This window comes from Schistocerca piceifrons, chromosome 1, assembly GCF_021461385.2.
Source record: "Schistocerca piceifrons isolate TAMUIC-IGC-003096 chromosome 1, iqSchPice1.1, whole genome shotgun sequence".
Classification (NCBI taxonomy): Eukaryota; Metazoa; Arthropoda; class Insecta; order Orthoptera; family Acrididae; genus Schistocerca; species Schistocerca piceifrons.
Genome location: NC_060138.1, coordinates 759105252 through 759131096, shown reverse-complemented (window position 1 = coordinate 759131096; position 25845 = coordinate 759105252).

Genomic DNA, 25845 nt, shown 5'->3' with positions numbered 1-25845 from the left:
TATCGAGCGAGAAAATTTAGACTGAAGCTGGTCATTAGCAAACAAACAAAACTGGCAGTAAATAGTTCATCAATTTTCGTATATTTACGACAATCTTTGATTGCAAGGAAAAGAAAAAGGACCCTGCATGGTTATAATGTTTGAGTACAATGACAACACAGGAGCCCTACAAGTTTTAACCATTACAAGTTATTTTTCAAGTTAGTCATACTTTGTGAAAGAAATGCAACTGGGTAAAGCCTCTACAGTACTATAACCATGAGTTCACAGTCTTACAGTGGGTAGCTGTGCGGACAACGAAGAATGTAGCCGACGACAATGCTAAGCTGCCACTGTTACTGCTGAAGATGTTTGAGAACCGCGAGTCGTCTCCACAGCCACGGATCATTATGGGACAGGCAGCAGTTGGAGTTGCAGCCTCCTCCCCCTGTCCACTCCTACCGTGCTCTCAATAGTCGCGGGTTAAAGAATCAGGCGCGCCTACATTGGCGCGGGCGTAGCTGCACTCCCCTCTGCGGGATCGCCCAACAAACACCTCCGCACTCTGTCATTACTCAAGCTGCCCTGCTTACTCTCTGTTCGCAACGCGACAGAGATTCTGCATACGCAAAGAAAAACAACGGCACAGCTACTGCGATTTCCAAGTTGCCATCGATACAATTAAATAAAGTTCCGTTGGCTATCCCCCAGTAATTTACAATATTTTCATTATAATTACAATCAGTTATATACAGTCATAAATAAGTACACACCATTACATCGATTACGTATTAAATATAGCTTCTGTAGTGAAGCTTACAGATTCAGACTCAGAAGTACGGTACAAGTTATCAACGCATATTAAATGGCGAAAATTTCAGATGTTGCAGAACGTACGGTATTTTATCTGCATTTTCAGTGTTACATATATATACCGCACAGAGATCACTATATATGTCTAAAAATTTCATGTTTTTCGCAAACAGAAACCGTATTACAGCGCTTAAGTCACAAGTGGTGCGATTTTAGATGATAGCGGCCATTTTAAAATACAGTTACGGTGCAAACAACAGTTGGGTAACGAATCACGGGCAGTCCCACACTTCGATATATCGATGTTCCTGCATCGCAACCTTTGGGTATCCGTGCACTGGTCACGACCAGACTCAAACTTCCATATGTCGTAGTTTCTGGGTTACAAACTATACTCGTACACACACTCCGTTCTACCTCATGTTGTTGCTGTGAAAGCCGCCAACATCGAACATGACAAGAGCTGAGCGTAATGGTCTTAAAGAACTCAGCAACGATCCTCTCCTAGTAGTCCTACCAGCTGACAAGGGCAATGCAACCGTCATTATGGAACGAGAAGATTATGACGTGAAGATTCGATTGATGCTGTAGGAAGAGACATATCAAAAATTATCCATATCAGTGCGTAAGATGTCACTAAAAATCTCCTCCCTCGGACACCTCAACCACCTACATTGTATGGCCTTGCAAATGTTCACAAGAAAAAAACACCTCTACATCCCATCGTGAGCGCCATTGGATCTCGACTCACAAACTCCTGAAACTTCTGGCCAGCCTCCTTATTCTGCACGTTGGTCATATTGAGCACCACATCAGGAATGTGACCAACTTCATGAGTCGAACGAAATGCCTGATTATTGGAGAAGAAGATATTATTATGCTTGTCCATTACGGATATTTTTGAACCGTGTCTGTATATTGAATATAAATAAATTATAAAGAACTGCAACCAGTCATTTTTTTGAATAATTATGTTTTATTCCATGAACCGGTTTTCGAACCTTTTTAGGTTCATCTTCAGATGGTTACTGCTAGTATAATGCCAGCACCCAGCATTATGCTAGCAGTAATGATGTAACTTCCTGAAACCATCTGAAGATGAACCTGAAAAGGTTCGAAAACCGTTTCATGGAATAAAACATAATTATTAAAAAAATGACTGGTTGTAGTTTTGTATAACTTATTTACATAGAGGATAGTATGGTCAGCTTTGATGTGGTGTCATCGTTCCCGCGTGTTCCCGTCCAGGATTGAATAGATCTCTTCTCCCAGTTATTTGACAACATTGTTGTGGATTTATTTAAGCACACTCTGACGTCATGGTATTTTTTGTGTCATGGAGAATATTTTAGTCGCACGGACGACGTCGAGATTGAGAGCCCATTAGCTCTACTTATAGCCAATCTGTTTATGGAACTCTTTCAGGACATCGCCCTGGACACGGCTCCAGCTAATCCTAGTTGCTTTTATAACTACGTCCACAGCACGTTCGTTGTCTGGTCTCATGGGGCTGAAAAGCTGGGAGAATTCTCGGATCACATCAACGGTATCCACGACAACACCAAGTGCACGATGGAGGTGGAGATCGATGATCTCTTGCCGTTCCTTGAGGTCTTCGCCCACATAAAGTAAATGAGTGTCTCAGCCACAGTGTTTACCGGAAATCGACCCACACGGACCGATAACTGCACGCTAGCAGCTATCACCATCCGTTGCAGAAACGTTCTGTTCTGTGGCCCTTGGTGCATCGAGAGGAAACCGTTTCAAACCTGAAAAACTGACTGAACCACGCACAGAAAGTATTCAAGGAAAACAGCTACAACAACCGCCAGATTTCGCAAGCCATCTTTCCGAAACAGAAGCAGGAAGACCCACAGGATGACACTAAGAAGTTTGCGTTTTCGCAGTTCTGTAGCTTAGTGACAGAAAAAAAAAATAGCCGGTCCCTAATGAGTCAGAGTAAATCCAATTCGGTCTACAGGGCTTCAACAAAAAATTCGACTGCTAATGAAGCCTGTGAATGACGATGTAGGCCTCAAGAGCGCCAGGAGTATATAAAATACCACGTGGTGTGGACAGTTCGTTATCGGACAGACCGTACGTACTATTGAACAGTGCTTTGTAGAACACGAGAGATGCTTTCATCTTCGGTGCCCTGAGAAATCAGTGGTAGCGGAGCATGCTCTAGAAAATGGACATCGTATTCGAAGAGACGTCTGTTATCACACGGACTAATAGCTTCTGAGATAGCGTAATTAAAGAAGCGATCGAGATAAGAATTTGTGATAACATCCTTAATGAAGATGGCTGCCTGCAGCTAAGCACGAGTTGAAACCGGCCGTCGGAAGGTAGAAACGGGTGCGGCGGGCTCGCAACGAAAACATTAACTTATATGGCGCTGGAGCGAGCACCAGTGACGTCACAGACGGCAGCTTGGCTATATGAGGACGGTAGCAGCAACCAACAGACAGCCACCTCTTGACACTGGTCGAGGAGTACTGAGCCGAAAGTTCGTGGGTTTTAAACCAGTTCGCACAACTGGAAGCTCGAGAGAATTTCGTCGCTACATATCGCCGCGAAACAATGTATTCATTAACAGCTGAGTAACATATTCAGCTACTGTCAGTACCGACAGGGCTGCGCTGAAATCACTCTGCTAGCCCCCAATTCCGTACACAAAACAGCATTAGAAATTACCTTCCGAACATCCTTCACCCGAAGCATGTTCGAATGATGGAAAAATGTTTATTTAAAAGTTAGAAAGTCTCAACTGCAGAAGGTTGACAACCACTAATTTGAAAAAAATGGCTATAGAAAATTCTTAGGTACGCTTTACAGAATGTAATATATGAAAGTTGCTAAAAGAAAGAGGTCCCTAAACGTCGCTTCTGCTAGAAACGTGAAGATAAAATGAGAGTGATAACACGGCGGACAGTGCAAAAAAAAAAAAAAAAAAAAAAAAAAAAAGAGCCATATTCCTCCATACTCGATTCGTGAATCTGGTGGCGGGCAACGTGGTCAATGTTTTAAGGAAACGTACCACCTAACATACCCATTAATCTGATGTAAATGTAGAAGCATAAAATATAAGGCTCAAGTTACAGTTTGTATTCGATATTATTCTTCTGATTTGTCTTTCACAAAGGGTGACGATAGAAGGAATAATACTCTGGCTCTTCTGCTTAATTATCTTTTCTTTTTCTCCAGGTGTGGGGGAAGGGGTTGTGGAGGGGGTGTTTATTATATCCATAATTCCATAACGAACCGAAGAAATGACACGAAAATTTGTTCAAAAATATATACACAAATCAGAACTGTTGTCCATGAAAGAATAGATTTACGCAATTTAGACCATGACTTTCTTACAGTATTCAGCAAACGACAATATTTTTACACTGAAAAGTTACAATACTTGTAGCGACTCTGTCAAACAGTGGAACCAGCTAATCTGAAGTATGCGTAACCAGTTAGGTCATGTATCGCATCTCAAAAAAGGTACGTCGATGGTAGGACAGAACTGCGAACAAATACCACAAAAGACAGAATTGCTGGTGATTGACATGCGCTGTTAGCGACCTGTTACCATTAAACTTTCCCTTTTTTTCAAGAGTCGTGTCTTCTGAGTGGTTCGATGAGACCTGCCACAAATTTCCCTAGCCGGCCGAAGTGGCCGTGCGGTTCTAGGCGCTACAGTCTGGAACCGCGAGACCGCTACGGTCGCAGGTTCGAATCCTGCCTCGGGCATGGATGTGTGTGATGTCCTTAGGTTAGTTAGGTTTAACTAGTTCTAAGTTCTAGGGGACTGATGACCTCAGCAGTTGAGTCCCATAGTGCTCAGAGCCATTTGAACCATTTGAACAAATTTCCCTCTTGCGCCAACTTCTTCATTTCAGAGTCATTCTTGCATCGTATGTCTGCAGTTACTTGTTGGATATATTCTGATCATATATCTCAAGTCTCATAGATTCTATACACGAATCTGAATACTCACTTGGTTGCCACTTCCGCAATGATTTCAGAAATTACGAAGGTATATTATGTATCCCTTCTCCCTTATGTGATAACAAGTATTCCAAAGTTCTGGCAAACTCTCACTGTAACACTGGAACCCCTACGTCTTCCACATCAACTACCATTTCTTCCTCAGTCACGTCGTCGGATAAGTCCTCCCCTCGACTGCAACGTACTCTTTTCACTTTTGCGCTCTCTTTCTTGCGCTAAATAGTGGTATTGCAATTGCGCTCTTAATGTCGATGCACTTACTTTTAATTTCGCCGAAGATTGTTTTGATCTTTCTGTAAGCTAAATAAGCTCCTCAAAAGTTCATTACGTTTTCGATTTCTTCACATTTTTACTGCAGCCATTTCACCTTGATTTCTTGCATTTCCTATTTGTTTTATTTCGAAGTGACTTATACTTATGTATTTCTGAATATCCCTGAATACTGTCGCCCTTCCTTCTTTCGTTGGCCATTTTAAGTACTTCTTCTGTTACCCAAGATCTAACTATGTCTAACGAACTTCTATGACCTTTTTGGAGACGTCAGTTCCTCTACAGCTGAACTGTCTACTGAAATATTCATTATCGCAGTACTTATAGCTTCGCAGAACTTAAAATGCGTCTCAATGTTTCTCAGTAGTTTGTAGTTTGAGTAGTCAGATCCGCTGACGGCCGTGCGACAGGTACGGGTTCGATTCCTGCGCAGGTCGCTCCTCATCACCATTTCATCATAATCGACCCGCAAGTTGCCGAAGTGATGTAAAGCAAAAACACTTGCACTAGGGGACTGAACAGCCCCACACAGTCTCTTCCGACCGGAAAATCTCATATGATCATTTAATTTAATTCCGCAGTACTTTAGTATCTCATGTCTTTGCACACTGATTTTTCCAGACGAGCCTCTTAAATGTCAGCTTACTCCTGATAATTAGTAAATTGTGATCCGAATCTACATCTGTTCCTGGGTACGCCTTACAATGCAATATCCGATTTCGGAATCTCTGTTTGTCAATCATGGAATTCAGCTTGGAATTTCGCGTTTCTCCATATATAATTAGTTTTCCAAGCATACCTCCTCCACTTGTCTTTTTGAACCGCATAATCGCTAATACAAGGTAAACTTACCAGAATGAAATTTTCACTCTGCAGCGTAGTGTGCGCTGATATGAAACTTCCTGGCAGATTAAAACTGTGTGCCGGACTGAGACTCGAACTCGGGGCCTTTGCCTTTCGTGGGCAAGTGCTCTACCAACTGAGCTACCCAAGCACGACTCACGCCCCGTCCTCACAGCTCTACTTCTGCCAGTATCTCGTCTCCTACCTTCCAAACTTTACAGAAGCTCTCCTGCGAACCCTGCAGAACTAGCACTCCTGAAAGAAAGGATAGTGCGCAGACATGGCTTAGCCACAGCCTGGGGGATGTTTCCAGAATGAGATTTTCACTCTGCAGCGGAGTGTGCGCTGGTATGAAACTTCCTGGCAGATTAAAACTGTGTGCCGGACCGAGACTCGAACTCGGGACCTTTGCCTTTCGCGGGCAAAGGTCCCGAGTTCGAGTCTCGGTCCGGCAAACAGTTTTAATCTGCCAGGAAGTTTCAAGGTGAACTTTATTACAGAGCTTAGTTACACTTACTCATTTCTGCTACCAGACCCGTATTCGCCCACAATATTTTGCTGTATTCTTTCCCTACAACCACGTTGCAGTCCTCTAGATTATCAAAATATAACCTCCTTTAACACTCTGAATTACCATTCTGTATCCTCGTATACTCTATTTCTTCACCTTCTTCGTGTTGGTGAAATGGCGTTGGTTATCTGACGATGTTGTTGAGAATTACTCTTTCACTAAGTGGTTCCCAGTAACTGACACTCTGTTCTATTTGCTTATTTACAGCAAATCCGACTTCCATTACACCAATTTCTTGATATTACTTATATTCATTTATTTATTTATTTTATTTATTTATTTATTTATTTATTGTTCCGTGGGACCACATTTAGGAGAAGTCTCCATGGTCATGGAACGAGTCAATACATGAACTTATAACACGATTGTAGAAACAGATAAAATGAAATATAAGAAACATATTCAGGCGACAAGTCGTTAGTTTAAATAAAGAAAATCAAGAATGTAACACTGGAATTTGCTTAATTTTTTATCTCTTCCAGGAGCTCCTCGACAGAATAGAAGGAGTGAGCCATGAGGAAACTCTTCAGTTTAGACTTAAAAGTGTTTGGGCTACTGCTAAGATTTTTGAGTTCTTGTGGTAGCTTATTGAAAATGGATGCAGCAGAATACTGCACTCCTTTCTGCACAAGAGTCAAGGAAGTGCATTCCACATGCAGATTTGATTTCTGCCTAGTATTAACTGAGTGAAAGCTGCTAACTCTTGGGAATAAGCTAATATTGCTAACAACAAACGACATTAAAGAAAATACATACTGTGAGGGCAATGTCAAAATTCCCAGACTATTGAATAGGGGTGGACAAGAGGTTTTCGAACTTACACCATATATAGCTCGAACAGCCCGTTTTTGAGCCAAAAATACCCTTTTTGAATCAGAAGAATTACCCCAAAAATAATACCATATGACATAAGCGTATGAAAATATGCGAAGTATACTACTTTTCGTGTTGAAATGTCACTTATTTCAGATGCTGTTCTAATGGTAAATAAAGCGGCATTTAGTTTCTGAACAAGATCCTGAACATGGGCTTTCCACAACAGCTTACTATCTATCCGTACGCCTAGGAACTTGAACTGTTCCGTCTCGCTTATAACATGCCCACTCTGTCTGATTAAAATGTCAGTTCTTGTTGAATTGTGGGTTAGAAACTGTAAAAACTGAGTCTTACTGTGATTTAGCATCAAATTATTTTCCACAAGCCACGAACTTACATCATGAACTACATTATTTGATAATGTTACAATATTACACACAAGATCCTTCACTACCAAGGTGGTGTCATCAGCAAACAGAAATATTTTTGAATCACCTGTAATACTAGAAGGCATATCATTTACATAAATAAGAAACAGCAGTGGCCCCAGCACCGACCATTGGGGAACGCCCCATTTAACAGTGCCCCATTGGGACTGAACATCATTACCACTCTCAATATTGCGGAGGATTACCTTCTGCTTTCTGTTCTTAAAGTAGGAGGCGAACCAATTGTAAGCTACTCCCCTTACTCCATAATGTTCCAACTTCTGCAGTAATATTTTGTGGTCAACACAGTCAAAAGCCTTCGTTAAATCAAAGAAAACACCTAACGTTCGCAACCTTTTATTTAATCAGTCCAAAACCTCACAGAGAAAAGAGAATTTAGCATTTTCAGTTGTTAAGCCATTTCTAAAACCAAACTGTACATTTGACAGCAAATTATGTGAATTTAAATGCTGCAGTAACCTTGTATATACAACCCTCTCGATGACTTTAGCAAACACCGATGGCATAGAAATAGGTCTATAATTGTCAACATTATCCCTGTCTCCCTTTTTATAAAGTGGCTTCACTACCGAGTACTTTAATCGGTCAGGAAACCGACCACTCCTAAAGGAAAAGTTACAGATATGGCTAAGTACTGAGCTAACATACGTGGAACAATACTTCAGTATTCTGCTAGATACCCCGTCATATCCATGAGAGTTCTTGGTCTTTAGTGATTTAATTATTAACTCAATCTCCCTCTTGTCAGTATCATGGAGGAGCATTTCAGGTAACAGTCTCGGAACACTTTTTTCTAAGAGCGCTATATGATTCCCTGTTGGGACTAGGTTTCTATTTAGTTCACCTGCTATATTCAGAAAGTGATTATTAAGTACTGTACATATATGCGACTTATCAGTAACACGGACATCCCCACTACGCACTGATTCTATATTCTCGACCTGTCTCTGCAGACCAGCCACTTCCTTTACGACTGACCATATGGTTTTAATTTTATCCTGAGACTTAGCTATTCTATCTGCATACCACATACTTTTTGCCTTCCTAATAACTTTTTTAAGCACATTACAATACTGTTTGTAATGGGCTGCTGCATTTAGATTTTGACTGTTTCTAACGTTTTGATATAATTGCCACTTTGTTCTACAAGATATTCTTATCCCTTTAGTCAGTCACCCAGGCTGCCTGTTTGTGCTAGTACCCTGTTTTGAACGTTCTAACGGAAAGCAACTTTCAAAGAGCACGAGAAAAGTCTTGAGGAAAGCATTATATTTATCGTCTACTGTATCAGCACTATAAACATCTTGCCACTCTTGTTCCTTGATAAGGTTTACAAAAGTCTGTACAGCAACTGGATCAGCTTTCCTAAAAAGTTGGTAACTATATTTAACATGTGTTGCAGCACAAAAATTTGCACTTAAAATTTGTGCATCATGATCTGAAAGGCCATTCACCTTTTTGCTAACAGAATGCCCTTCTAATAATGACGAATGAACAAAAATATTGTCTATGGTTGTTCTACTGTTCCCTTGCACTCTCGTTGGAAAGAATACGGTTTGCATAAGATTATACGAATTAAGGAGGTCTACCAGCATCCTTTTCCTTGCACAATCACTTATACAATTAATATTGAAGTCACCACATATAACTAACTTTCTGTATTTCCTATAAAGTGAACCAAGAACCTCCTCTAGCTTTAGCAAAAATGTTGTGAAATCGGAGTCTGGGGATCTATAAATAACAACAGTAAGAAGTTTAGCTCCACTAAATTTAACCACACCTGCACAACATTCAAACACCTTTTCAGTGCAGTACTTTGAAACATCAATTGACTCAAATGGGATACCGTTTTTCACATACATGGCTACTCCCCCACACCGCAAAGAGCTCCTAGAAAAGCTGCCAGCCAACCTGTATCCTGGTAATAAGAAATGCATCCATTTCACTACACTGAAGTCTTTACATAACCCTTTTCAGATTTTATGGCTTCCCTATCACGTTCAGACCTCTGACATTTCACACTCTAAGTCATAAAACCACGTGTAATGTAAAAGGGACACCAAGATATATAATCAACCAACCATGACACTTTTAAACCATGAAGTGGTTTATATTGTTATTTATTTAACATTATATGTGGTTTTATGGTTGATGGGTTACCTATCCAGCTACTTTTACGCAAAGTGATGATGTTCCAAAAGAGTGAAACGCACCTTCACATTAAATAATTTCGCAATCGTGACTGTTTTTGTTCTGGAATAGTATATACCAAATATCGCAAAATGTGCGTGACAAAGTTTCCAAGAAGAAGAGGTGGCTAAAGTTACTTATGTATGGAAAACATGTGTACTCATGTTCTACACAGATTCATCTACAGCTAGAAAACGTGTAGTATACGTGTAGCATATAAACTTAAAATGTGTAAACACGACTTCGTACCACGCCACTTAAGTGTGATTTGCAGAGTATCCATGTACATGTATATGTAGATGCTATGATTGAGTGAAGTTTTTGATAGAACTGAAGTCACTTTGTGTTGATGATTCTCAGATCTCGCGTTACAAATGTTTTACGTAGTTCTGCATTGTATAGAGTTATTTAGCGTAATAGTATTTCCAGAGTTTCCAAATCTTTAAATTCATTTATCTATGGTGAAATTTAACGTTTGTTGTTCTGTGAGGTGATCACTGAAGATGGCTGGACTGTTGCCAGCTGCAATATTGTGGCAAGAAGTCAACGTGATCCGGCTGCAAGTACGAGACCTCATAGAGTATTCAGTACGCCGGGAAAACTTCAACCATCATATGCGACATTCGTCCGGAAAAAAAAAAGAACTGGCTTACCGACAGCGATGGATACCCAGTCGCTCTAAAAGTAGTTTACTTGGGACTCTACACACTTCTCCAATTGACGCCATGGCTTGCCGAGAAAATCTCTTTCGGAATGGAGTTGAGTACAGCTATCTTTGCTACCATAATGTCCTCTCTTGTGCGAAATCGCATTCCTCTCAATGGCCTTTTGTGTTTCGTGAACAGGCAGAAGTAGCAGGGGGCCATATCAGGAGTGTAAGGAGGCTGCTGAAGCACAGGAATCTGGGTTCTCACCAAAAAAGTCTAATCCAGTGCGAGGATTGTGCTGGATCATCGTCGTTATGGAGGCGCCAATTTCCTGACGACGGGTCTCTTGCACCGCGCGGCATCACGTGGGCGACGGAGGACATCCCTGTTATACTCTTTGGTGATTGTTTAACCTTGTGGTATGTACTCATGGTGTACCGCACTGCAGGAATCAAAGAAAGCAGTCAGCATCACTTTTGACGTTGCTGAACACTTGGAGGGTCTTCCTTGATCTTGGTGACGAAGAATGATTCCACTGTGATGACTAGCTTTTGGTTTCTGGATCGTACCCGTACACCCAGGACTCGCCACTAGTGATTAGGGTGTTCACTGTTTTTGAAGTCCATCATGTCCTGAAAGACTTTAACGAGTTGCTTTTGCTCCGCCGTTAGCAGCATCGGCACAAATTTCGCCGACACTCTCTTCATGGCCAAATCTTCTGTCACAGTGGAGTGCGCTGAAAAGGTGCTGATGCCCGCCTCTTTCGCAACTCTTCTGATAGTCACATGACGGTCTCGCATCACCACAACGTTCACTTTGGCAATGACCTGTTTATTTCGGCATGTTGATGGCCGACCGAAGCGTAGCTCACTCTCCACCGATGTGCAACCATCTTTAAACCGGTTGCATTACTCTTTAATCTGTGTGATGCCCATAGCATCGTCACCTGGCTGTCGCCCAGTTTCTGGCAAAATTTCATGCAGTAGTGCTGCTCCAGTCGCTCCGTCATTTCCCTTGCAACGTGAGCACTACACACTACCTCACTCAGCTGCGGCTTGCCTCGTATTCAGCGATAACTTGAAGTAACTGCTGTCGACTAACGGTGTACAGGAGGTGCTACATTCTTTTCCCGTTGGCTGATACGTAAGTTCTGTTAAATAGAGATGTACAAATAAATATAATTTTGTAAGAGAATGGCAGTAAAATCATAAACCGAGCGTGATTATTATTCAGAGACATTGTTGATAAATATGTTAGGATGCTTTACGTACCAAAGAAATTTGTCCACAAAATACTCACTATCAAAGTTAATTTGACTCCCTAAGTTTGGTGTGTTAAGGAGTAAGTTCATTACCTCATATTTAAGCGTATTCACGAACTCTGCATTTAATTCTGCAGCTCTTATTGTGTTTTATTTATTTGATTTTGTGCTTCTTCTCATTTTCTTGACTTGGGCTACAAATATTTTAGATTGATTAGCCACATGTTCATTACACTTGTATTTTGCTTCTGCGTCTTTGAAATAAGCTAGAATTATTTGTAATGTATTCGAGTTAACAGTGGCTCTTTAATTTGTTGCAGATCATCTTGGATGTATGATGCAGAAGAGATGTAAAGGAAATAAGCATGGAGTTGGCTACAAAGAAGTGGAGAGTTTTATTGCGAATGTTGACGTTCCTATCAATGAAGAACAATAGATAATAAATTTTGCCAATTTTCCTAGTATATTTGCTGACTTCAGACAGTGGTTCATTTCCTTTCTGATAACTCTTTCATAATCAGTAGTCCACTATTTGTTCATATCGTCTAAATTCGTTAGTTCAATACAAGAGGCAAACAGAAAGCCTTAATCTTGCCAAGTCAAATGAACTACATGTATGGGGAAATTTTTGAATTCATTAGTTATTAGTGATCACTTATGGACGATTTCCACTTATGGATCTCCGAGAAGGGGCTGCCAAGAGAAAATGAATAACCAACGAAAGGGCGTAATCTACCTGTTCTTATTTTAACTTTAGAATTATATGCAAATATGTATCCTAACACTTACCCTGAATACACGCTTTGTTCTGCATAAAAGTTAGACTCAAGGAATGATATTACAATAGTGTATGACTGTAATGTTTTGAAGGAATACGACATATACAAGGAAAGGAACACCTTGAGGCAAGCTGAGTGCAGTGAGTGTGGATGGATCAGTCTAGTAACAACATCGTAAATGCATGATGTGCCGCAGATCTCCGCATCTCCGGCTGATCAATTATTTTCTGGTAGGAAAAAAGCATACTAAGAAATAGGCGTAGTTTTGAGAAAAGGTTATAGTGAATGTTATAGTGCCTCAGTAAGTCTAGTATCTCTGACGAAGGCAGAAGTTTACAGCATTACAGAAGAAGACTCGATGCAGTTTTTAAAGTACGAATTCTGTGGTAAAGATACAAGAATCCTTAAACAGTGACAAGGATTACGAATAAATCTCTAAAAGTTTGATTTAAGAGTTTATAATTTCACTTAAACAAGGCCACACAATCATCCGTGCGTGGAATATGTGATTCAGTAGATCACCACGAAACAATGATTCAGACGAAAATACTTTCACGTGCATCATAAAGAGTTGAAAACAGTTTACTAGACAAGGAAGTGATGAATTCAACCGTCATGGTGCTGAGATGGACTAATGTTAGTTCTCTATTGTCCTTTGAAAGCTGGCCGTCTCACTGAACAACGAATTTTAAGCCTGAGAATAGATAAATGCATGTTAGTAGCGGTCGGAGGATGAATGATACCTTACTGTGGCTGGCGGAGCTGCGTTATTAGTGGCCATGAAGGGCTGAAGTTCACCGCACTGGGTGTGATTGCAGTGAAGAGGTGGGTAGATACCGGGTGGATGCCTGATGTCCTGCTATAAAAACGTCTTTCATTCCAAGTCAAAATATGTCAGTCACGGTGACACAATTTTTCTGTGTCATCATTCATCTGGCTGGCTTGATGCGGCTCGTCACGAATTCCTCTCCTGTGCCAACCTCTTCTTCTGAGTATAGCTTGCAAACTACGTCCTCAACTATTTGCTAGATGTATTCCAATCTCTGTCTTCCTCTACAGTTTTTTCCCTCTGTAACTCCCTCTCGTACCATGAAAGTCGTTCCCTGAGGTCTGAACAGATGTCCTATCATCCTGTCACTTCTCCTTGACAATGTTTCCCACATATCCTTTCCTCGTCGATTTTGTGCACAACCTCCTCGTTCCTTCCCCTATCAGTCCATTTAACTTTCAACATTCGTGTGTAACACCACATCTCAAATTCTTCGATTCTCTTCTGTTCCGGTTTTCCCACAGCCCATATTTCGGTACCATACAATACTGTGCCCCGAACGTACATTCTCAGAAATTTCGGCCCATGTTTGATACCAGTAGCCTTCTCTTGGTCAGGAATGTCCTTTTTCCAGTGCTAGTCTACTTTTGATGTCCTTGCTCCGTCCGTCTTTGGTTATATTGTTGCCTAGATACCATAATTCCTTGACTTCAACTACTTCGTGATTATAAATCCTCATGTTAACTTTCACACTGTTTCCATTTCTACTACTTCTCATTACTTTCATCTTTCTTCGATTTAGTCTCAGTCCATATTCTGTACTCATTAGACTGTTCATTCCATTCAGCAGATTGCGAAATTCTTCTTCACTTTCACTCATGGTAGCAATGCTATCAGCGAATCGTAGCATTGATATCCTTTCTCCTTGAACTTTTGTTCCACTCCTGAACCTTTCTTTTATTTCCTTCATAGTTTCTTCTATGTACAGATTGAACAGTAGGAGCGACATACTTCATCCTTATCTTACAGCCTTTTTAATCCGAGCACTTCGTCCTTGGCCGTCCACTCTTATTATTCCCTCTTGGCTCTCGTATATATTGTATATTATCCGTCTCTACCTATAGCTTACCAATATTTTTCTTAGAATTTCGAACATCTTGAAGCATTTTACATTGTCGAACGCTCTTTCCAGGTCGACAAATCCTATGAATTTTTCTTTTGTCTTGCACCATTATCAACTGGAACGTCAGAATTGCCTCTCTGGTGTCTTTACCCTTCCTAAAGCCTAACTGATCATCATCTAACAAATCCTCAACTTTCTTTTCCATTCTTCTATATATTGTTCCTGCAAACAACTTGGATGAATGAGCTGTTAAGCTGATTGTGCGATAATTCTCACACCTGTCAGATCTTGCAGTATTCGGAATTGTGAGGATGATATTTTTCCGATAGGCAGATAGTATGTCGCCAGACCCAAACATTCTACACACCAACGTGAATATTCGTTTTGTTGCCACTTTCCCCAAAAACTTTACAACTTCTGGTGGAATGTTATCTACCCTTCTGCCTTATTTGTTCTCAAGTCTTCCAATATTCTCTTAAATTCTGATTCTAATACTGGATCCCCAATGTCTTTTAATTCTACTCAAATTTCTTCTTCTATCACATCAGACAAATCTGCCCTCTCATAGAGACTTTCAGTGTACTCTTTTCACCCATCCACTCGATCCTCTGCATTTAACAATGGAATTCCCATTGCACCCTTAATGTTACCACGCTTACTTTCAATGTCACCGAAGGTTGTTTTAACTTTCCTATATGTTGAATCAGCCCTTCCGACAATCAATTATTTTTCGATTACTTCATATTTTTTCATGCAGCCATTTTGTCTTAGCTTCCCTGCGCTTCCTATTTCTTTCGTTCCTCAGCGACGTGTATTTCTGTGTTCCTGAATTTCTCTAAACATTTTTGTACTTCCTTCTTTCATCAGTCAACTGAAATATTTCTTGTGTTACCCATGGTTTCTTAGCAGTTACCTTCTTTCCGTGATTGCGCTTTTTAGAGATGTCAATTCCTCTTCAACTGTACTGCCTACTGAGATATGCCTTATTGCTGTATCTAGATCCTTAGAGAACTTGATGCGTATCTCGTCATTCCTTAGTACTTCGATATCCCGCTTCTTCTAGCATTGATTCTTCCTGATTAACCTCTTAAACATCAACCTGCTCTTAATCAGTTCTATATTGTGATCTGAGTCTGTATCTGCTCCTGTGTATGCTTTACACTCCGGTATCTGATATCGGAATCCCTGTCAGACCATGATGTAATGTAACTGAAATTCTCCTGCTCCTTCCGCTAGAACTGAATTCAAACCACCTATGACTATTAGAGTCTCATACCTTTCAATATCCTCATATACTTTCCCTATCTCTTCATCTTCAGCCTGTGGCGTCGCCATGTATAGCCGAACTATTGTTGTCGATGCTGGTTTGTTGTCGATTCTGATGAGAACAGGCCGATCACTGAAGTGTTCACAGTATTACACTCTCTGCCTTACCTTCCTGTGGCACCGGCCGGAGTGGCCGAGCGGTTCTAGGCGCTTCACTTTGGAACCGCGTGACCACTACGGTCGCAGGTTCGAATCCTGCCTCGGGCATGGATGTGTGTGATGTCCTTAGGTTAGTTAGGTTTAAGCAGTTCTAAGTTATAGGGGACTGATTACCTCAGAAGTTAAGTCCCATATTGCTCAAAACCATTTTTGACTGAAGAACACAGGGACGAGTACAGAAACGCAGCTTGTGTGGGAAAAGTATCTACCGTCATTAAATAAGTTTCTTTCACATGGCAGCTGTGTTTACGATAGTGCTCATAGCCATTTGAATTTTTGAACCTTCCTGTGCTTAGTGAATCCTTCTCCCGTTATACCATTTTCTGCCGCTGTTGATATTACCCTATACTCATCTGACCAGAAATTCTTCCTTCTTTCCATTTAACGTCACTTACCCCTACTATACCTAGGTCGCGGCTTCTCATTTTCCTTTTCAGATTTTCTAGCTTCTGAAATTACACACCCCGACTCGTAGAATTATCCTTCCGCTGTTTATTCAATCCTTTTCTCATGGTCACCTCCATCTTGACAGTCTCCTCCCGGAGATCAGAAAGGGGGACTATTCCGGAATCTTTTACCAATGGAGAAGTCATCATGGCACATTTCAACTACAGTCCACATGTCGTGTGGATACACGATATGTGTCTTTAATGCAGTGGTTTCCATTGCCTTCTACATCCTCATACCGTTGATCACTGCTGATCCTTCCACCATTAGGGACAGTTTCCCACCCCAAGAACAAGAGTGCCCTGAACCTATGTCCGTTCCTCCCCGTCTTTGACAAGCCTAGGGCAGAATGAGAGTGACTTCTTATGCCTGAAGTCTTCGGCTGCCAATGCTGGTTATTAAACTAAATTTAATCGATGGCGGGTTTCGAGCCTAGGATGAGGACGTTTCTATTAGCATTCAAAGACACCATAGGGCGGCATCGCCGTGCGCAGCGACCGGTGGCCGGTCAAGGCGAAGTTGCCAGGGCTCGTGTGGTGGGGCGCTGACTCTGACCCTGAAGCAGTGTGGAATGCAGCAGCCGGAGTAGACATCTGCGCTGACTGGTGTGAATACTGCTATAGCTGCACTGCAGCGTGCGTAAACAAGCTGTGGACACCCGCACGCACAGCGGCGGCTCACAGCTGTGGTGTGCGCTCGCAGAAGCGGTGACGGACGGCAACAATGTTAGCCCGCATCGGGCGATGAAGGCTGGTCGACTGGGTGACCCAGGCACGGGCCACGGATCCACAGCGTAGGCCGGCAGCAGTCGAAGTTAACCATCAGGCGCGCCGTCGGTTTCAGCATCAAGTCTGCAGCATTCGGACTTAGCGCAGACAGCAGACCGGCGACCAATGAAGTCAGCGTCTGGTGATGGCAACTTGTCGACCCTTTTTAGTCAGAGAAGGGTGACGACCTGCCCTCGTAGCTGCGGCTAGAGGTAACCTGTTTAAAATTGATAGCATTTATGCGAACTCAGCACGTCATTCTCTATTTAAAGATAGGATTTTTCTCTTGTTAGTGACAACAGAATCGAAGCGAAAGGTGCAGCTGTTGGCAATCATGACATCACTACTCCACTCTCTCCTTTATGCCAGCAATTTCACCTCCCTGGTTACGCCATGTTGGTGTAGCAATTTCGCCTTCCAGCAACTTTTTCTGTGATGTCAGTATAATCCACGTACAGTGTCTTACGCACAAACGCCTATCCGGCCCTTGTAAGGAGGTTTCTTGCGTCAGTCTTCTATGACGTCTCCTGCTAAGTCGGTCATTGGACTTTTCTGTTGGGAGAAGCACGGCAGTGGCGAAAAACATTAAAGATCTCCAGATGCTGCAAATACTATGACACCAAGCTGTGGAATACATACCAGAATATTGCCACATATTTGTAACACTAGATCTAAGCATCACAACAGAAACTAACCTCAGTTCTGCTTAATACATCACATAACCTTCGCAGCTCCTCTTCACTATGAAACACTCCGACCCGAACACAACACATTCTGTCCGTTTAAACCGCAGGTTCTCGACTGAATGCGCGGTGCGCTCACCTCGCATTGTGTAACGTGACCGCACGCCACAGTGCTTCCACGTGAGATATCCGTTCGGATTTAGTCAACGACTATGATGTTTTCAGAGGTAGAAAGCCTCGGACAGAAACGTCTTTGCAGAGTGTCTACGATCCATCATAGAAGAGAAAACAGTCTGACAATTGTCATCGTCACAGGGAAATTTCAAGCGTAACATTGATTATGAGCGTGAAATAAGAAGTCTGAACGTGGTAGGGAAGCTAGAAAATCTGAAAAGGATAACGCAAAGACTCTGTCTATATACAGTTGGGATCATTGAAGTGAAGTAGAAAGAAGATAAGGACTTCTGGTCAGACGAATATAGGGCAATATCAACAGCAGCAGATATTTGTATAATGAAGGTAGGATTTGTAATGATTAGGAAAGTAGAGCACAGAGTGACTTACTGCGAATCACTCATTGATTGGGTTATTGTCTTCATAATCAACAGGAAACCCACACTAAGCGAATACTAGTTGAGGTACACCTGCCGACGTCACAACCAGAAGATCAACAGATGGCGAAAGTGTATGAGGATATCTAACGGTTAACTCAAAATGTAAAGAGAGACGATAATCTACTACTCAGGGGGGATTGGAATGCGGGAGCAGGGGAAAGAACACAGAAAAGATTTGTGGGAGAATACGGGCCTGGTAGTAAGAATGAAACGAGGGGATTGAATCCTGCAACAATATTCAGCTCGTAATAGTGAATACACTGTTCAAAATTCACAAGGGGAAAAGGCATACTTGGAAAGGGCCTGCAGGTACGCCAAGTTTCCAGCTGGATTATATGGTAGTCGAACGGAGATACCCAAATCGGATATTGCATTGCAAGGTGTACCCAGGAGCAGATACAGAAACGCATCACAATTTGCTAATGATCAAGAATAGTTTGAAGAGATTAGTCCGGAAGAAACAATGTGCAAATAAATCGGATACTAAAGTACCGATTGATAATAAGATACTTTCGAAGTTTTCTGACGCTATAGATACTGTGATAGTGAATACCATTGTAGGCACTTCAGTTGATGAGGAACGGGCATCTCTGAAAACAGAGGTTCGACAGGTAAACATAGGTACGAGCGAAGTAGTTACGAAGAAACCTTGGGTAACAGAAAAATGAAGCAAAAGTTCGACGAAATAAGGAAGTACAACAGTGTTCATAGAAATTCAGAAACACAGAAATATAAGTCGTTTAGGAATAAAAGAAATAGGAAATGCAGGGAAGTTAAAGCGAAATGGCTGCAGTGAAATGTGAAAAGATCATACTGGCACGTAGCAAGTTTTAGTTGTGATAACAATTCTTATGATGTACAAGTGTAATTAAACAATAGAATTGTTTTCACCTTTCATTTTATCCCCGATGGTTCTGGTATGAGTGATTTTCCGCGTTCAAGAAGTCTCGATCATTGCCATACGTGATAAAAGGCAACCATTTAAACTTCGTCACAATATTTTCATTTAGTATCAAGTGTTCATTCTCTAATTCAAAGCAAGAAAAACCAAAGGAATGGATTTCTGCAATGGTTTGACGGTCATCAGTTCTCATACTGAACATTACAACGCAGTACTGTTAAAGGTGACCTCTTATGATGTTTTTGTTAACTTCTTGATAAGAAATCAATGGCTGGGCACTAACGAAAGACATTTTCTTGTGTAAGTGACAGTGTGAACACGTAACTTCTAGGATCTTATGGCATAAAAAGGGTGCTGTACGATACCAGGTCCTACCTAGGGCTGTGTCCATCGCAGCTGGAACTCATTGCCGACAAGACTAAAAAAAACTGCATCAAGCTTTGACACTGCTGATAACGACCACATGCGCTCTACTGATTTAATAAAAACAGCTATCTGTGTGTTTGTTTGGGAAGTCGTCCCTCACGTATTTATACCCCTGATCTTGCAACGTTTATCTTTCTTTATCTAATAACCATCAAGAAAATTCCTTTCTCGACGAAAACGCACTTCACGAGATTTTTAACTCAGAACCGGTCTGGTTTCTACAGTTGTGGAAATGGTAGCCTACCTGGGAATTGTCAAACCGTTTCAGATAACGTGAGCGTTCTAATGTTTACTGTTCTGTTTAATATACTACTGGAAAATGCCATTAAAATATGCACTGTACTGTTGTGGTCGTGGGCTGGTGACCTCCATTGTGGGTCGTGGAGCTAGGCTGTGAAAAGTTAGAGCAGTCTTTAGTTCAACATCTACGGCGTGGTTATACTGATGTGGTAGTAGATGTCAGTGGTTATTGGACAGTACTGTCAAGCAATTTCTGTATTCCATAACAAAGTGTAACAGTGGTGACGGCACTTGGAGGCGGCCAGTGCCCTCCAGGATGCAGGCTGGTCTCGCTCAGCGAAAGCGTGCTTAGGTAGGCAGTGGCCTGTTAACATTGCAGAGTATGGTGTCCCAGTCATGCAGTGATGACTGGCGAAACGATGCGGTCAGCACGGTGGCGGCAGTGACTGACTCATAGCTGGAACCGGGCAGCATGCGATGCACAGCACTCGGTTTCCATGGCAGCTGGCACTCTCACACTGTTCTACCAGCACGGGCGATGGCGAGCAGCGACTGTGTTTGTCCGCTAGGGCAGTGATGGCTAGGCTGCTAGATGGCCCAGGTACAGACCCCTCGCCACTGCGGGAAGCGACCATTTGGTCGGAAGTTGACAAGCAGGAGACCAACCTGTCAGAGGGCGCCAAGTCAGCAGCGTCCAGTTTTAGTGGAGGTGGCAGGCCCGCAGTTACTGAAAACAGTGCCCAGCAGTGGCAGCTTGTAGGCTCACCTCAATTCTTAGATCGTCGTGGACCTTCCCTAGTAACTGGTGGCTGGTGATGATTGATTATATGTGTCTAAATTTGGGGATAGATACGCAAGCCTGGTCAGTTATCATTTGTAAAATGGTAGCGTTCCAGGCCTCTTAATTAACAACAAGTCCTGATATGCCCATTGAGCAACCATGGCATCATTACCTGTGATTTTCTATCATGTCAGCAACTTCATAGCTTGTTGGTATAGTAACTTTGTGGCAACCTCTCATTTGAGAAGCTCTGGGCGGCGACAGTTTCAACGTCAACATACTGAATACATCTTCTTGCGCAGGAACACTTGCTACTGAGATTTCTTGCTCCGTCCTTGCTACGACGTTTTCGTTGAGATAGTCGATGTGGTCTGCTGTTTCACCAGACCCTGTCGTCTTTGGGAGATCCAGTCCACTGAAACTTCGTGCGTTTCTGCAGACTCTATTTCGGTTCTACCTTTAAATAAATGCAGCCAGTTATCCCCTCCTGTTACTGGTTTAGAGGAGTGGTTTATTGTTTTCCTGCAGTGAGATAATTCTTTACCGATGGGCGCAAAAGAGAACAAAATGTGCATTTCTGTCGAATTCAGTTTAGTGACCATCTTCATTTTCGTAAAAATTCTGATACAATTTGATGCCTTGATTACGTTTTAAATACTATAAAAATATTAGGCTATTATTTTATTCATCTAGTCTGATGTATACTCGTGTTATTTTCTGTTCCAAGCTAAATTGCTGTTTAATCGCCAGTATCCTCTGTTCCTTCAGCACTTCTATGCTTTGTTGTAGTTAAGAAGGTTATATTTGCATTACCTTTTTCGAATAAACAGATGCCACATTTTAGATTTTAATCTACTCTTAAAACCCTATCACTTGGAATCTGCCCTGCTTTTCTTGCGAACTTTTGGCAGTAGCCGAGATTGTCTACTGGCTGCACTGTGACTGCTTTGTAGGATGAAATCAGTAGTGGAACTGCCGCCTCACTGCTCCTCAGCCAACAGGATTCATTTTCAAGATTTCCCTCTTCGGCCACTCCTCTAGAGCCCCAGTGCCTAATCCATTGTATTAGAAATTATTCATTTGCCTACTCCCCGGAAGTTCCCTTATTAGTTACGCTAAAACTAGCAAAGCTCGTCGGAGGTTCAACCTGCCCCTCTTTCCGCCCAGTACCGACGGTGCCTCGATATGAGAGGGAGACGGAAATGACATAAGGAAAAGTGATACAGGTGGCCTAAGACACCACAAACCTGCCGTCTTTTTACCAGCAAATCAATGATTATAAACAATATTCCTTGTTTTGCAGAGTTTTTTTTTATCACAAACGAAAGTCAAGGCAAAAAGAACACTGTTAAAATTACACATTTTATTAAAAATGATTGTATTGTTCTTTAGTTTTCGCAAGGATAGAAAAAAATTCTTCATCACGTGGCAAACTTTCAAGTGGACGTTAAACAGAGTGTGAAGAAAAAAGTCTTTTAGCAGCTGAATGTAGTTCAGTCTAGTTGTTGACCTTCTCATATTTGTTTCAGGATATACAGTGAATCCAGAAATATGGAAATTGAAGAAAATAAAAAGAATGCATTTGTGCAGCGGAAATAGTTGAAAAGTAGTCCAATCACAGGATAGTAAAAAACCTCTGAAACCGCGGTTTGTGTTTCTGCCATTTGATGTTATTAAAAATCATTTATGATACAAATAAATGCTAAAAAGGAAACAATAAAGCTTGTCGCTCATCAACTCGCTCTCCGAGAAATAGTGATATATCCTGTCACAATATACCATTTCCAAGAAGTAAAGAAGTTTATCGATAAGAAAAGACATGAACTAAATTAAGGCATTTTAGTTGTTTACTAAATGACATTTTAATCGGTCTAATATTTCTCTACTTAATTATGAACTTGTTCAGTCTTTTTCCCTTATCTTTTGCGACCCGACTACGTTTTTGTTTAGTCGAGTAGTCAGCATCTCAGAAAACTTCAATTTGATGTTCTCTTGTTTGCTGGTGTCCTATGATCCAGAAAGTTACAAATTTTTCGTTTTTATTCTTCGGAATGAGTAACTTTCGGTCGGCATCCTTCCACGTACTTGGGTGCTGTATTTATGGGACAGTAGTGTGATATTGTTTTTAAGTTTTTTTTATGCAGATACATTCCTACACACTTTTTCCTTTCCCGCAGTACTTCTGCTCCGATAATACTTCTGCAAATTGTAAAATAGCGTTCACCTTTTTGTGCACTGTTAGAAATTCACTTCTAATCAACTTTTCTCTTTATATTTTACCGATTTATTCATTCACTTTACATTTCATTCCACTAAGTGCTACGTCTAACGTTACTTTGTTTTTCTCTTATAGTTGAGTGTTATTGGACACAGTTTACATGTGACACTAGTCCGTGTAAAATTTTTTCGCTGTGAAAAGAAAAAAATTTAAAATCACTTTAAGACAGCTACAGATGTGAATTTTAAAATTTTCCCAGCGCATTGAAAGTTCAAATAAATTTCGTGGTTTAATACATTCCACATCATTTCATTTGGGCACCTTCCAGTCATCTGCATGTGAGACTGACGAAGACGTGCTCTGTTCCGCATACGTATAGCACACAACAAATTATGCGGTTAGCAACAGTTGGAAAAGACATCGGCAGTGAACAAGTGTCGTACGTTGCTAGAAGAGAGCCACCAGAATCTTTTACTGATGTCCATGGTACAGCCCTGCAATGCTACAGGACTTTGTCGCTAACAACTATTATTTTCTGAATTATAGTTGCAAACGATATATCGAGATGTCAGAAACATATATTTTGTAGAAATAATGTCTGTATTAGTGCATCTATCATTTACAGTTAATGTATTGACAATGTAGGTGCACCGTTCCAATATCTCGGGCTTTCACAGTCCTATACTGACGGAAACGGGAAATGTCACACCACGAATACCCTGAACGGACGATTCCACACTGATATTCATGCATGATTAAAATTTCATCCTTGTATGAGTTTCAGCACAGAAACAAACCGTTCTTACCATGGAAATGATGTTGGCACCTGACGGTGCCTCTGTGTGCAACGTTACAGAACGCCCTAGGGACGTACACGTGCTGCTTATACCCAACTTTCAGACTTTGATTGTTGTGTACATAGTTCCGTGTAGTCAGCGCATACACAACTTTCCCACTAGAGCGCGCCCCACTAAGCACAACAGCGCAGGCGCAGCACTCGTCCATCTCCGCACTACGAGATGGCGCTGCCATAGAGACGGACCAAATTCTGCTTCCGCTGATCCACTTATTAATATGTAATGCAGCCAATGAGATTGCTGCTAACGTAGAACCTTTTTCTCCTCGCGGATCGCACTCGTGCAGTGATACATGAATGCACAAGGTATTATAACGAGTGTACAGACCTCCGATTAGTCAGTCTGCATTTGTCTGCACCAGTCTGTACCAGGCTGCATTAGTCTGTACCAGTCTGTACGAGTTCTACATTTGTCTGTACCAGTCTATGGTCAAGTTTCAGTCTGTGCCTAATATGATTACCATATTCCTGTACATAGCCATGAAGATAAATGTATAGACGCTTTTGTCAAGTATCAGAGATATATGTGAGAATAAGATTAACGTACCAATCCCAAAGGAACTTCAGATTGTCAATTGTAAATAGCATCCAGAACCAAGTTAAGTAATTTTTATGCTTGTTATTATTTTAATAAATGTGTGTGAAAATTAATCAAGTTCTGTTTAAAGTTGGTCACCGTCAATCTGCTACTCTAAGCGTGCAAGTGGCATTTCTATCGTCTGACCTAACGGTAGAAGGTAAACACGCCACGATAAGACCACGAGACATATTGCTGACACTCGCCTACTTCGTTAGAGCGACAAGTCAAATAATCTGATGGTGCGTGTACTGAAGGTCTTACAGTATGCACACCACATTGATAAAGGTCGAATTACTGGTATGAGGGACATGGGAGATTCATACCGACAAATCACACAAACATTTTAGCTATAGAGCGATGGCTGCAGAACGAGAAATGACGGGAGAGACTCTGGATAACAGGGTGTCAGAAAGAGTAGGCATGGGCCCTTTCAGAAAGACACACCGCGAGTAGATAGTGGGAGTGTTCGACGGACTCTGACAAATAAATGAATGACAAGAGGTGAAGGCTAGACAGAGTTCACGAGCAGGTTGTCACCACGAATACTCCAAACCAGGTTACTGAAAGCTGGATTGAGATATCTACTTGTCACGCTTCGTTTACTGCTGACACCACACCACAGACAACAGACACTAACATAGTGTAGAACTTGTGTCAACTGAAACACTAAGTAGCTGCCCGGGGCGTTTACTGACTGCTCTCGCTTCTGTTTGTGGTGGTCACACCGACGTCAACTTGTCTGTAGGTACCTTGGTGAAAGGCCACAGAATGCAACAATTCTCAAGACATATACAACTCTTGGTACCGTGGTGTGAGGAACTATTGGATATGCCGATGGACTCATTTGGTAATTGTCGAAAGGAGATTGAACTTCCGTCAGTATATGGGAAGAGCTGACCCTGTTATCAAACTCCTCATGACCAGTGTGCCATATAGTACACTTCAGTGGGATAAGACAAGCCCCCACTCTGAAGTTCACACCATAAACGGATAGAGGGATGTATGGTCGCTTGACTGGCCCGCCTGCAGCAGTGATTTATCACCCGTAGTTTGGGATGCTATACCAAAGCCCAGTTTGATAAGTATGGTAAGCACTTGAACTGACATAACATGTGCGTAAAGCACATGTGCTAGGTGACATTCGGAGGCTATTTGGCTCCATGCTGTAACGAATATGAGCGTATTCGTGTCGCGGGGGTCACACCTCAAGATGTTCACGGTGGGCATGAATTCCCATCGAGAATGAAAGTTTAATAGTTTCACAGCTATTAAGTGCTAACATATCCACAACGTTTGTAAATATGTGACTGGTGCTTCATGGTGTAACACTTTTCA